The sequence below is a fragment of the Polistes dominula genome, unplaced genomic scaffold (genome assembly GCF_049000335.1).
Source record: "Polistes dominula isolate Pdom_NZ unplaced genomic scaffold, Pdom_raw_medaka contig_516, whole genome shotgun sequence".
Taxonomy (NCBI): Eukaryota; Metazoa; Arthropoda; class Insecta; order Hymenoptera; family Vespidae; genus Polistes; species Polistes dominula.
Window position 1 is genome coordinate 7726 of NW_028300885.1, and position 11420 is coordinate 19145.

The 11420-nt window shown below is 31.0% G+C and overlaps 1 pseudogene across 1 annotated transcript; it reads right to left on the reverse strand.

Moving 5' to 3' along the window:
- Positions 1–8738: 8738 nt before the first annotated feature.
- On the reverse strand, positions 8739–10818 carry LOC149033531 (uncharacterized; annotated as a pseudogene). The gene is made up of 6 exons (XR_016178115.1): positions 10608–10818; positions 10357–10531; positions 10254–10280; positions 10077–10174; positions 9749–9985; positions 8739–9663 (listed from the first exon to the last, which is right to left on the reverse strand). The product of XR_016178115.1 is annotated as an uncharacterized LOC149033531 (transcript).
- Between the last annotated feature and the right edge of the window lie 602 nt (positions 10819–11420).

Sequence of the window (11420 nt, forward strand, 5' to 3'; positions counted from 1 at the left end):
TCGCTCGCAAAAATTTGGAAGAGGCAAAGGCCAAAAGCAAAACGTATTATGATAGAAGGGTTGTACCACAAAATTTAAAAGTCGGAGATGATGTCTTTCTATTGGCAGTGAAACAAGGAAAATTCGGTAATACCTACAATGGTCCCTTCAAACTATTAAAACTATTAGAAAATAACAACGCGATCATAGAGTTAAAAGAGGGAAAAACCAGAAGGGTACACGTCGACAGGTTGAAGGTTTACAAAACGTAAAATCCAGGTTACATATATACACTTTACACTCCGTCATTTCTCTCACCTGATTTAAGTATATACAAATAAAACAGAACACCCAAGAAATGGAAACCATAAAAGAAGGTTTACAACCGAATTGAGCCGGGAAGCCGACAGAGGCCCCTTCTCCACCCCCGAGTTCTCAAGGCAACCCCTCATCGGAACCCTCCGGTAAGGCACGTGCCAGTCTTAACAGATGCTGGACACCCGAACCTAGTCCCGAGGAAGGAGCGACGAGAGGGGCGCAGCGCTCGGACCACCCATCTCAGTACGAATGGGACTACTACTCTTCCCCCTCAATGGCCGCAGGCACGTACGAATCGAAACTTTGGGAGACTCATCTAGAAAATCTCGCCGAAATAGATCAAGCTATCCTTAGAATGCTGTCAAAATACGACATTCCTGTTACCTTCGAATAAACCTAACTTCGAGACAATAATAACTTCAACGAACTAACTTAAGAGAGAAATGACGATCCACCACCCTTACATACAGATACCCACCCAAGGTTTTTCCTCTGAACATTTGCGAAATAGACGCCAGACTTTCCGCTTACGAATCACTAATGTACACGCACATCCCCTTCTCTTCGAAAATTACTTTATAAGACACGTGATTGTAAATAGGAATGGCGCACCGCACGCTCCTTGTTCTCGCCTTCATACACTTCGCAGAAGCCTTCATCGGTTTTGATTGCCGCAGCGGCTCGCTGAATGTTACAACAGTTTCGCTCCGTGAGGTGGGCGATTGCGATATCTCACCGCGTCGCCTAAACATTACACGCACCCACATACATTTACTCCAAACTGTCGAGTACCAAGTCATCCCCTTCATCCAGTGCAAGATAGAAATGGCACGTACAGTACTCTACTGCGGCGCACATTCACACGTATCGATGGTTACTAACGGCGTAGCCGAATACCTATAGAGGTATTCATAGGAACCCACTCTTCAACAATGCCAAATCATGCATCAGACCGGTACCTTCACACTCGGAAACGGACTAACGTTATTCGGACTAAAGGTAAACAGCACCACCGCCCGCTCCGTAACCTTGTGCGGTAAATTAGGCATCGACGGAACATGTGCCGGCTCACAATATTCGGATCAATACAGATCTTGGTCAGGTGTGGTTGTCCCAGCCAATCTAAGAATAACTTTAAGAGCAGGATACGTCCCAGTAAAGACTTCTTTAGGAAAAGTCAGACTACATTCCGGTACTACATGCCAACTTAGCGACGGACATTGCTTGGATCTAGATAACGGCTACACATTCTGGAACTCCCCACCCTCTCGTCATTTATGCGACTTCGCAAATTACGACATCCTATATGAAGGACCCGCTGATAAAATCTCCGACATCAACGACTCCCGTGCACCTACAGTCTACTCGCTCACCACCCGAGAAACTACCTTCGCCTTGGCCAGAATAACGGAAACCAGACTATGCGGCTTCACTCTCCTTCGCACGGAACACCCGAAACTCTTCGTCATGGAACTGCAACCCGGTGGATCGTCCGGCCATAGACAACCCTTTTACCGTATGCTTTTTGCCAGGTTATATCACTATTCTAAACGAGAAACGAACCAGCCTGGTCCCGGTTAAACTCGGTGAAAGCAGAGTGACCACAACAGGCATTACTATTACTACTTAACTTACTTCGTCCTCTAGGATGTAACACTAATAATTGTACTGATTTCAAAAATTTTATGAAAAATTATAATTATTTTCGTTGCCCTTTTAATTATAAGATTTAACTCAATTATAATGCAAGCTATAATGCTAAACTAATTTATTTGCAGAAGCACTGAATATAGTGGCAGAACGTTTAAACAAAGTTGATAATTCAGTAAGTAATTTACAACGAAAAATGCAAAATTTAAAATCTAATAGAATAGAGTAAGAAGCATCCAACACGGACTTGTCCGATGAAGGTAGAATATCTGTAGAATCTTTCTTTCCTGTGGATAATAAAGCAAAAAAAATGGAGGTCGTAGAAGCAGCTTTGTTAAAAAAGAAAAAATGCTTTAGCTTTGGTAATTGTTTTTTTATAAAATAAATATTAATAATCATTTTACCATTTATAACTTTTCAGTAGAAATAATAATATTATTTTCAACTTTATCATCATTTGTGCATCTTATAATTTATTTATAATAACATTTCCTAATCATAAAAGTCAATTATGTATCAACTTGATATCTTATTAACAATTTTATAGATCACATTTATAAAGTATTTTGGCAGCAAAAATGCACAACATAGCATTAATACAATTTTGTCAAGGCTCATTACAGATAAAGTTTTAGTTGAATATTCCTATAAGGGTCAGGGAATAAATAAAATTACGAATGAGCCGAACAAGTGCTTCAAAAATCTCATGATATGTAAATGTATTTACGATACGTTGCTTTAAGTTCTAATGAATATTCTTTCAATTTCAAGTATAAAATGATAATTTATTATATGTTATTTTTAATATTGTAACAGAGGCCGTAAAACAAAAATACAATGAAAGAAAGCGTTTCTTCCTGGCTCGATTCAGCTAGAACACGACTTAGAAAAAAATCTAGAAGGCTTAAAAAATAAATTTTGTAACATAGATAAAAAAAGATGTTAACAGAAGTTGTGAATCGTATTTTATGCAATGACGTATGCAAAAAGCGTTTTTCAAAAACAGCTGTACGTGAAAGCAGGTTTCACGCACGGATTTATGTAAAAACATTAATTAATAGCGCGAAAATTAATCATTGTTTTGATTGTAACTTTTTATAAATTCCTTGTACATGAAAGTAATTTATAATATAAACGAATCCATTTGTTTTTGTTATAGTTCTTCCACAAGTAAAGGTTTCCCACCATTGGAGTTAAGCGCACTCTGTGACAGTGACACAGAATAAATATAGTTATTATTTTATTTTTTAGCTTTTTATATAAAAATAAACTCCCTGTCGAAAAAAATAAATGTATTTTTATAAACAAATGTAGCTTTGTTTAAATTTATGTTGCATTATTTATTAAAAGCAAGAAAAAGTCAAAAAATAATAAATTTTGTAATTTTGCTTTGTATTTAAATTTTTGAAAGATTTCAAGAAACCTTTCTACAAGGAGGAAAAAGTCCGCGTTTAAAAAACTTGCTAAGGATTTCTAAAATGGTTTCTGAAAGATTTTTAAAAATCTTATCACCATGTTTTAAAAACATTTCAAAAAATATTTCTAGAAATCTTTTGCAAAATATGGTGATAAGATTTTTAAAAAATCTTTCAAAAACCTTTCTAGAAATCCTTAGCAAGTTTCTAAACGCAGACTTTTCCACCTTGTAAAAATATTTTTTAGAAATCGTTTTGAAAGACTTAAAGCTTTCCAAGAAATCTTTATGAATAGTCCGGTCAAAATAGCCGTGAAATCGGGTTTTTTGCCTATACGGCTGAAAAAAATATGAAAATAATAAAAAAAAATGCGTACAAAACTGTGGGCAAAGTAGAAAAGTTCTCAACCACCGGGAAAGGAGTGAAAAAAATTAAAAACTACCCCGAAATACGATTTTTGGATTATATGTTGAAAATATCAAAAAAAGTTTTAAATAAAAGTTGTAGAGCATAAAATTTTAGGCCTATCTCTTTCAGACCATTTTTCCCCTAAAACGCACTATTTCACCTCTACGACGGTTCAAAGTACTAGAAAAATGAAAATTTAATAAAAAATATAAAAATTGGACTTTTTTAATTTTGTTTTTATCTTTAAAAAATTACAAAGAACAATCGTAGGGGAAAAATAATTTTTTTTTTATCCCTTTTATTAAAAATCAAAGGGTGAAAACGGTTTTTGCTCGATATTTCACTTAAAACGGGTTAGTTAAAAAAGTTTTCTTTTTCATATAAATTTTTAGTTTATTTTTTAAATTTTGGTGTTGGTTTTATATTTATAGATTTTTACCTGCAGGAAATATCCCAATTTAAAGACATGTAATTAGTCCCTTAGTCCTACGCCTTTGTAGAAAGAAACAGAAAATGAAGCTATCTTGCTCTTACTCATTCTGACGTAGGTCGCCATGGCACGCATGCGCAAACTCTTAGCTTACATGTGTGCAAGACAGATAGACAATCTATTGTTGGCTTCGTCCCAATGAAAACAGTATAACGCGATAAAACACTTTTTCTTATATATTCTCTATAGCTCGAGAGTCTCGCGTGCATCTATGACAACATGATAGATTTTTGAAAATATCTCAAAAGTAAGCGAGATAAAGCGATTTTTTATTAATTATGTTTTATAGACAATTTTCTTTGCTACAAAAAAAGTCAAGTACTAAGATATATTATATCCCTTACTTTTCGAGATATATTAAAAAAATATGATTACTCTCTTACCTGATACTTTTTATTAGGTTTCACCACTGACAAGGACAGCGCAAGGTCTTGCCCTCTCGGATTTTGTTCAAATTTTGCAGGACGATAGATTTTGGTTCCCTTTTTACTCGTGGTAAAGTATCTCAACAAAATGCCTCAATCAATTTTGAGAAAAAGAACTTTTAAAAATTCGCTTCTTCTTATCTTTATCTTATGTTTTTTTAAACATAAACTTTTATCAAGTGGCGTTGAAGCGTAAATATACCATGTTCTTGCTTCTCACTTCGACGATTAGTGTTCGATTCTTTGTAGGGAAAGTTTTTGGTGGAAAATCCGTGATGAGACATCCGGAATGTCATCTTGTAAGTTTAATTCGGTATCGGAATTTGAACTGTTGTAGAAATATTTGACCGCGTATAAAAGTATGACAAAATAGAGTGGCCAATTTATGATCAAGATATGAAAGTCTTGATCAAAAAATAAAAACCTAAATAATTGTAATGATAAAATAAATTCAAGAATAAACAGGATGAATCATATTTTCGTGTCTTACGAAAATGTGCGTATATAAAACAGAAGAGTAAAGCTACAAGAAATGTTTTTCTTTTTTTTGTCACCTTGTCATAGCGTGAGTACAAATATATGAAAAAGTGTGTGTGCGTGCGCGCGTGTATGTGCTTAACCGCAGTGGTTCTAACCCATGTTCCGCGAAATTTTATGAAAGTACCAGTGTATATTATACCTAATTAGTAAATATATTGTTAAAATTTGCAAAAATCAACGAGCTAAGATATAGCACTAAAATTAACGAAAATACATATTTTAGAAAAGAGCTAAAATAAAGTTTTTACTAATATTAAATATTTAAATTAATGTTTTCTTTTTTTATTTCCTATTTTTATTATTATTATCTCTATTACTTTTATAATACTTATAATTAAATGTTAAAAATATGTTGTATTATATTATTTCTTGTATAATATATATTCTATATAACTTCCAATATTAATAAAAGTTAAAAGTTAACGCACATTTTTTTTTTAGTTTTATTATCTTAATCGTCTTAATGATTTTTGTGTTCAGCATATTTTTCCTACCAATCAGAAATGTTCAGTGACTTCGAAAAGGTTAAGAACCACTGGCATAACCGAAAACAACAAAACGATCATAACATGGAGTGTGAACTTCAAAGAAAAGGAAAGTTAAGAAAAAAAGATAATGAAAAAAATGACAACAGACGATAAAGGGGGTGAAGAAGAGGTAGCTAAAATAAGAAATTAAAATTGAATCATATTGCGTGTATATTCCGTTTAAAATAAATTAATGTCGACATTCCGAGAGTGTAAAAATCAGACGGAAAAATTATTATTATTATAATTATATATATCTACTATATATATTAATATATAATATTTTATACTTTATATATATATATATAAAGTTGGAATTATTCGCGCTTTTACAAGTAAGAAAGAGTAGAAAAGACGTTACGTGTATAGATCAGATTGGATATATAAATAAGATAGATTTAATAGACTAAGAAAATGTGTGTAAAAGGTGAGGAATAGACATAATTGTCGTTTTTCTTTTCAGGTAATATTAAATTGTTCCTTTTTGAAAATATTGTGTATAAGAAAATAAAGTTAATGTAGTAATAAATTATTTTCAGAACAACTACTCGTGCTATTCTTGAACATTCTTTTTGAAACACTCCTATTTTGGTCTTATATATATAATTTACTATTTGATATACCTGTAGCCCTCCTGTAACACAGTATCCTATAACACAGTTTCCTTTCAAAAAAAAACTTTGCCCAACAATGTACTTCTACAGCTGCGAAGAGGCTTGCCGTCTTAAAGATACAGTATTGCGGAAAGTATTTCTTTTCATCTCTTAGGCTTGAAAACAAAAGTCTCATAGAACACGGTTTCACACAACACGGTATTTTTTAGGAACCTATTAACCGTGTTATAGGAGGGTTACCTACATATATTATATACCTTACCTTATAAAATTTTTTATTGTTGCTCAGCATTTGGTTATTTCAAAAATCGTATATTATAATTTGTAATGAAAACAGCTTTAAATACTAAATAATACTTTTAACGAAAATGAATTTTATGATTATAGCAATATTCTTCAATTAAGTGTAATATTAATATACACAAAAGAGCACCAAAAAATATGTAGCTTATGAGATAATAAAATGCAGTATGCAATTTGTTAAGAATTTTAATAAGATTCTTACCCTTTCTTGTAGTAGCTCTCGTGGATTGGACCTCTAGCACACACACATTTTCAAAAACCAATAATAAAATAATACTAGTCGCGAGTAATATTTAATTTTACTTAAATATATTATCTCAAAATTGATTATTATTAAATTTATACTTTTACATCATTGATCAATCTTGATTAAAAATTTCACAGATATAATACAAAAGAATTACAGACCTACCAACGAATGAAATGGCACGCTTCGTTTTCTGATCTTATTTATAAACCTATGCTTGTCCTCACTCCCTTAACCGGTTACTTTCCTTTAACAACGAATCGTTTTTAGGATATGCGAACTCTGTTCCTTATTGGATACTTATACCAACGCCAACGAAGCTCATTGGCTTAGGAACTAACACAAAGCAAACACTTCCTGATCTTCGAATACAAAACTTTCAAGAATATCAGATAAAAACAGAAAATGAACTGGAACGTTACAATAAAAATAATTTTTCGAGTAAAAAAAAATCCATGTGTATAAAAAGGACCGCTTAAATTAGGTGTATATTACGTGATAAGCTTAACTTCTGGATAAACTGTTAAATATTCACAGATAATCTATATATTACCTACTAGTTACTCGTTAAAGTGAAAATAAGATTTTTGCTGGAACAACAGCAATGTTTTTGTAATTGTAAAAATAATATAATATTATTTATTTATTTTTCGATATCTAAAAGATTAAGTTTAATACAATCAAAAAATTAATTTATAGAATCAATCACTAATTATTTCCAAAACTATATTAAAAAAAATCAAATTACTTAAAATATTGTTACAATTAAAGAAATGACTTTGCAAAACGTTCGATATTATTATGCTTGTTTATTAGTGCGATCTAAAAATTATTTTTTTTTTTTTTTATTAATAAGCAAGATGTAGGATAGTAAAATGCAGAAGACTCTTGATTTCGCACTTTAAAAGAGCATATTCATTAATCCACAGATTAGATTAGTAATTTGTACATAAACGATTTTTGAGCTTTAGCGGTAACATATATACATGTAACACTTTTGTAATAAAATCATATTTATAAGTGTAAGAGTTCGTCGCTTTTATATACCTATTATTGGTAATCGCTACTTTCTATGTTTTTTATCGAAATCTCCAGACCATTTCGGATAAGATAAAGACTGAATATTTTGATACTTCCTGACCGGAAATATTCGCAGACTCAGGAGCATTCATATTGCACAAAGCAATATTATCTGATGATGCAGTATTTCAAACACGATGAGACGCGCTTGTTTCCTTTAAGTCGCGACGCTATTTCATACGCATTCATATTCACATTCAATTGCTGCACGCATTTAATAAAGGCATTTACTCGACTCCAATAGATACTTCCAGAAATGTTCCTGCATACACATGCACACACACTCTTTATCTCTCATTTTTCTCTCATCCTTACATATATTGTTGAAAGGGATTCAATTTTAACAGATTAGATTTCTTAATATTCTCTGTAAACATTTTCAAAAGGGTTTTTTTGATGTAAAAGACAAAACAGGGTCTTAGATAGCAGAAAAATTTTACAAATTTTAAATTGCAAAAGTAACTAAATGAAAAATTCAATTCAAACTATTTAAGAGTTTTGAAAAGCGTTAAGTGTTACTTCAAAGACTATTTCAAAATGCTTTCATGCAATGAGAGAAATTCATAACGAAGAAAAATGACAATCACGCAGGAAATGAATTTACCACTTTAAATAATTGAAAGGAAATTTAAAAGAAAATTTAAATGTCTATTTACATATTTTTTAACTTTTATTTAATGCCAATTTAAAAAAATTGGTAAAAAAATACATAATTAATAATACAAATAGGTGTATTGTTAAATAATATTTTAATAATAGAGACTCATTTCATTTCAAGTAATATTTTTAACTAGCACATATAAATTTAATTGAAATTAAAAAAAATAAAAAATAATCAATCAAAACTTAGTTTTTTTTAAATATCCATTCAACATCAATTCTGTTTAAACAAAATGTTGTCAAAAATATACCTAAAATAAAAAATATTTATATTTAAAAAAAATTATATACAAATAATAGAAACTAGCTTTCTTGAATCAGTAAATTTGACTGACTTTGTCCGTATAATTTCAGTGTTAATAATACTGTAAGCACATTCTCAAAAATTATGAATAGTAAACTACTAACTCTGATTGTGAGCACTTGTTATACTACTCGCTATTTGATATACATATCTTACAACAGGATGGTCAGGTGGTTCCCGAATGATGCCCCGATTCTTTATATATCTTGCATAATTATGGAAGTCCACGAAAATTTTCATTATAGCTTTACACTTACCGTATATATTTGAGCTATTGGTAAAAAAAAGCGATTTGAAATTTCACATAGATATGTATTCCTTTAGCTATAGTAGTAGTGTAGTAGTCTACAATCTAAGCGATACTTTGTGTGTGTGTCTCAGAAGCCGCCAATATCTACACATCTTATCTCGACAGGAAAAATTATATTTTTCATTTTCTTCTTTCTTTCTTTTTTCATTATTGTGAAGTAAGCGTAACAAATCTTCTTTTTTCTTGAGTATTTTTATATTAATTTTATAAAGAAAATTACTAGTATACTGTAGACTAGTATACTTTTATAAAGGATAATACTAATATAATATATTGTTAACGCTGGCTTTTGGCAATTTGTTCTTTAAGAAGTAAAATACTTTGCCTTTGTTCTGGTAGAAGCATGGCCATTTGTTCGTTTGATAAAAGTAATACCATAGATATTAATCCTGACTATAATTAGAAATAAATTGATATTTTGATACATATAGAAATATTTTTTGTTGTGTATTATTGAGAGAGTTGTCTTTTTACATACCTTTTCTTTATCCAACGCTCTGTTTGGTATATTAGCTGCTGGCGACATTCCCCTCACAGGTCTAGAAGTAGAAGTACTTGTAAATGTTTTAAGAGCGGTGGTAGGAGGTACACCGTTATTCGTATTCGTAACAACCACAGGTGGTGGTGGAACTGTAAAATCTGCTGCTATATGATGAGACGTGCTTGTTATGATAGAAGGTTTTACGGGAGGGAAGGTTTTCCTGGGTTACAGGAGCTGTAAAATCATCACATTTATATAAGATAGATATTTATCTATAAAATCTTTTGCATATATTGATTTGCAATATTTATATATAAAAACTTACGAGTAGGTTTAGCGATTATTGGATCAATAGACATACGAGGATTTCTTGAATCTCTTGGATCTCTACAAAATTCATTAACTCTTAGATCACGGTAAAAGCTAAAAAGTCATAAAAGATTAAATTAATATAATTAATGAGAATTATTAGGTAATAATTATTTGAAAACATTAACAATACCTTTCAACTCCTACTACAGGAAGGTTGCTGCAAAAAATAATATATATTTGAATATATTGTTTAATTAATACAAATGATAATTGAGTTTTGATAATATACTAACTTATCTGGTAGAGTAAAAGTAGTAGGAGATACCTTAGGGTCAGCAGTAGTAATTCTAATTGGTGGTACGGTAACCGGAGTTGTTTGGGTTTGCGGTGGTCCTCTCGAAGATTGATCTAATCTTGCTAAATGAGGATCAATCTGTGTATCCAATGTTCGAATTTTTACATCTTAGTCTAAAGATATAAATTAATTGTCCTAAATTTTTTTATTCCTAGTTATACTGAATATCTTAATTAATAGTAATAATACCTGCAAAAATAGGTACAGAAGGATTAACAACTACTAGTGTAGATCTTGCTTCTGCCGATGGTTCTTCGATACGAAGTGGAACCTCATGTATCACTGGCTTTTCTGAAGGTGTCAAAACGCTTAGGTTTGGATTAGCTTTACGTAGCATACTAACAGCAGTATGAGAATCCACTATTCGCAATACTAACTGTGTTTGTAATAAAGCATATTTATTTCAGAGAAGATTTACTTAAAGGAAAGTACTGGGCCAACTTTGCTGAATATATCTTTTAAGTTCTCCACGGTTGCTTTGCACGAGATATTCCTGACTGTAAAAAAAAGTCTCAATAAGTCTTCATATTTTATTTCTATTTAAAACTTTCAAAATTGTCAACTGAACATTAATACACGAATTTGTCTTTAATGTTAAATCAAAAAGATGCATGCATATAGAAAATTTTACATAAATTGATAAATCCTTTAATAAGAAGTAAAAAATAATGTATTTATTCTTTAATAGAAAAATAAATTAAACCTATGAACACATTAAAAGATTAACACTAGAACTACCAACAATTGTTATATTATTATTTTTACCAAACCAGATGTTAAATAAAATTTCAAGACAAAATCTTGGTAACAAATGATACAACCGGTCATTTTGACCAGTCGGTAGTTCTAGTGTTAATATATCCATTGTTCAATAAAAATTGTATAACCTCTTACCGAATACATTCCGCACTGATATATCCATGAGAGATTGATAGGAAATAGTTAAATTACTCATTTGTGTATTATTCTTTTGTCTTTTTTATTAAACAAAAAATAAATATT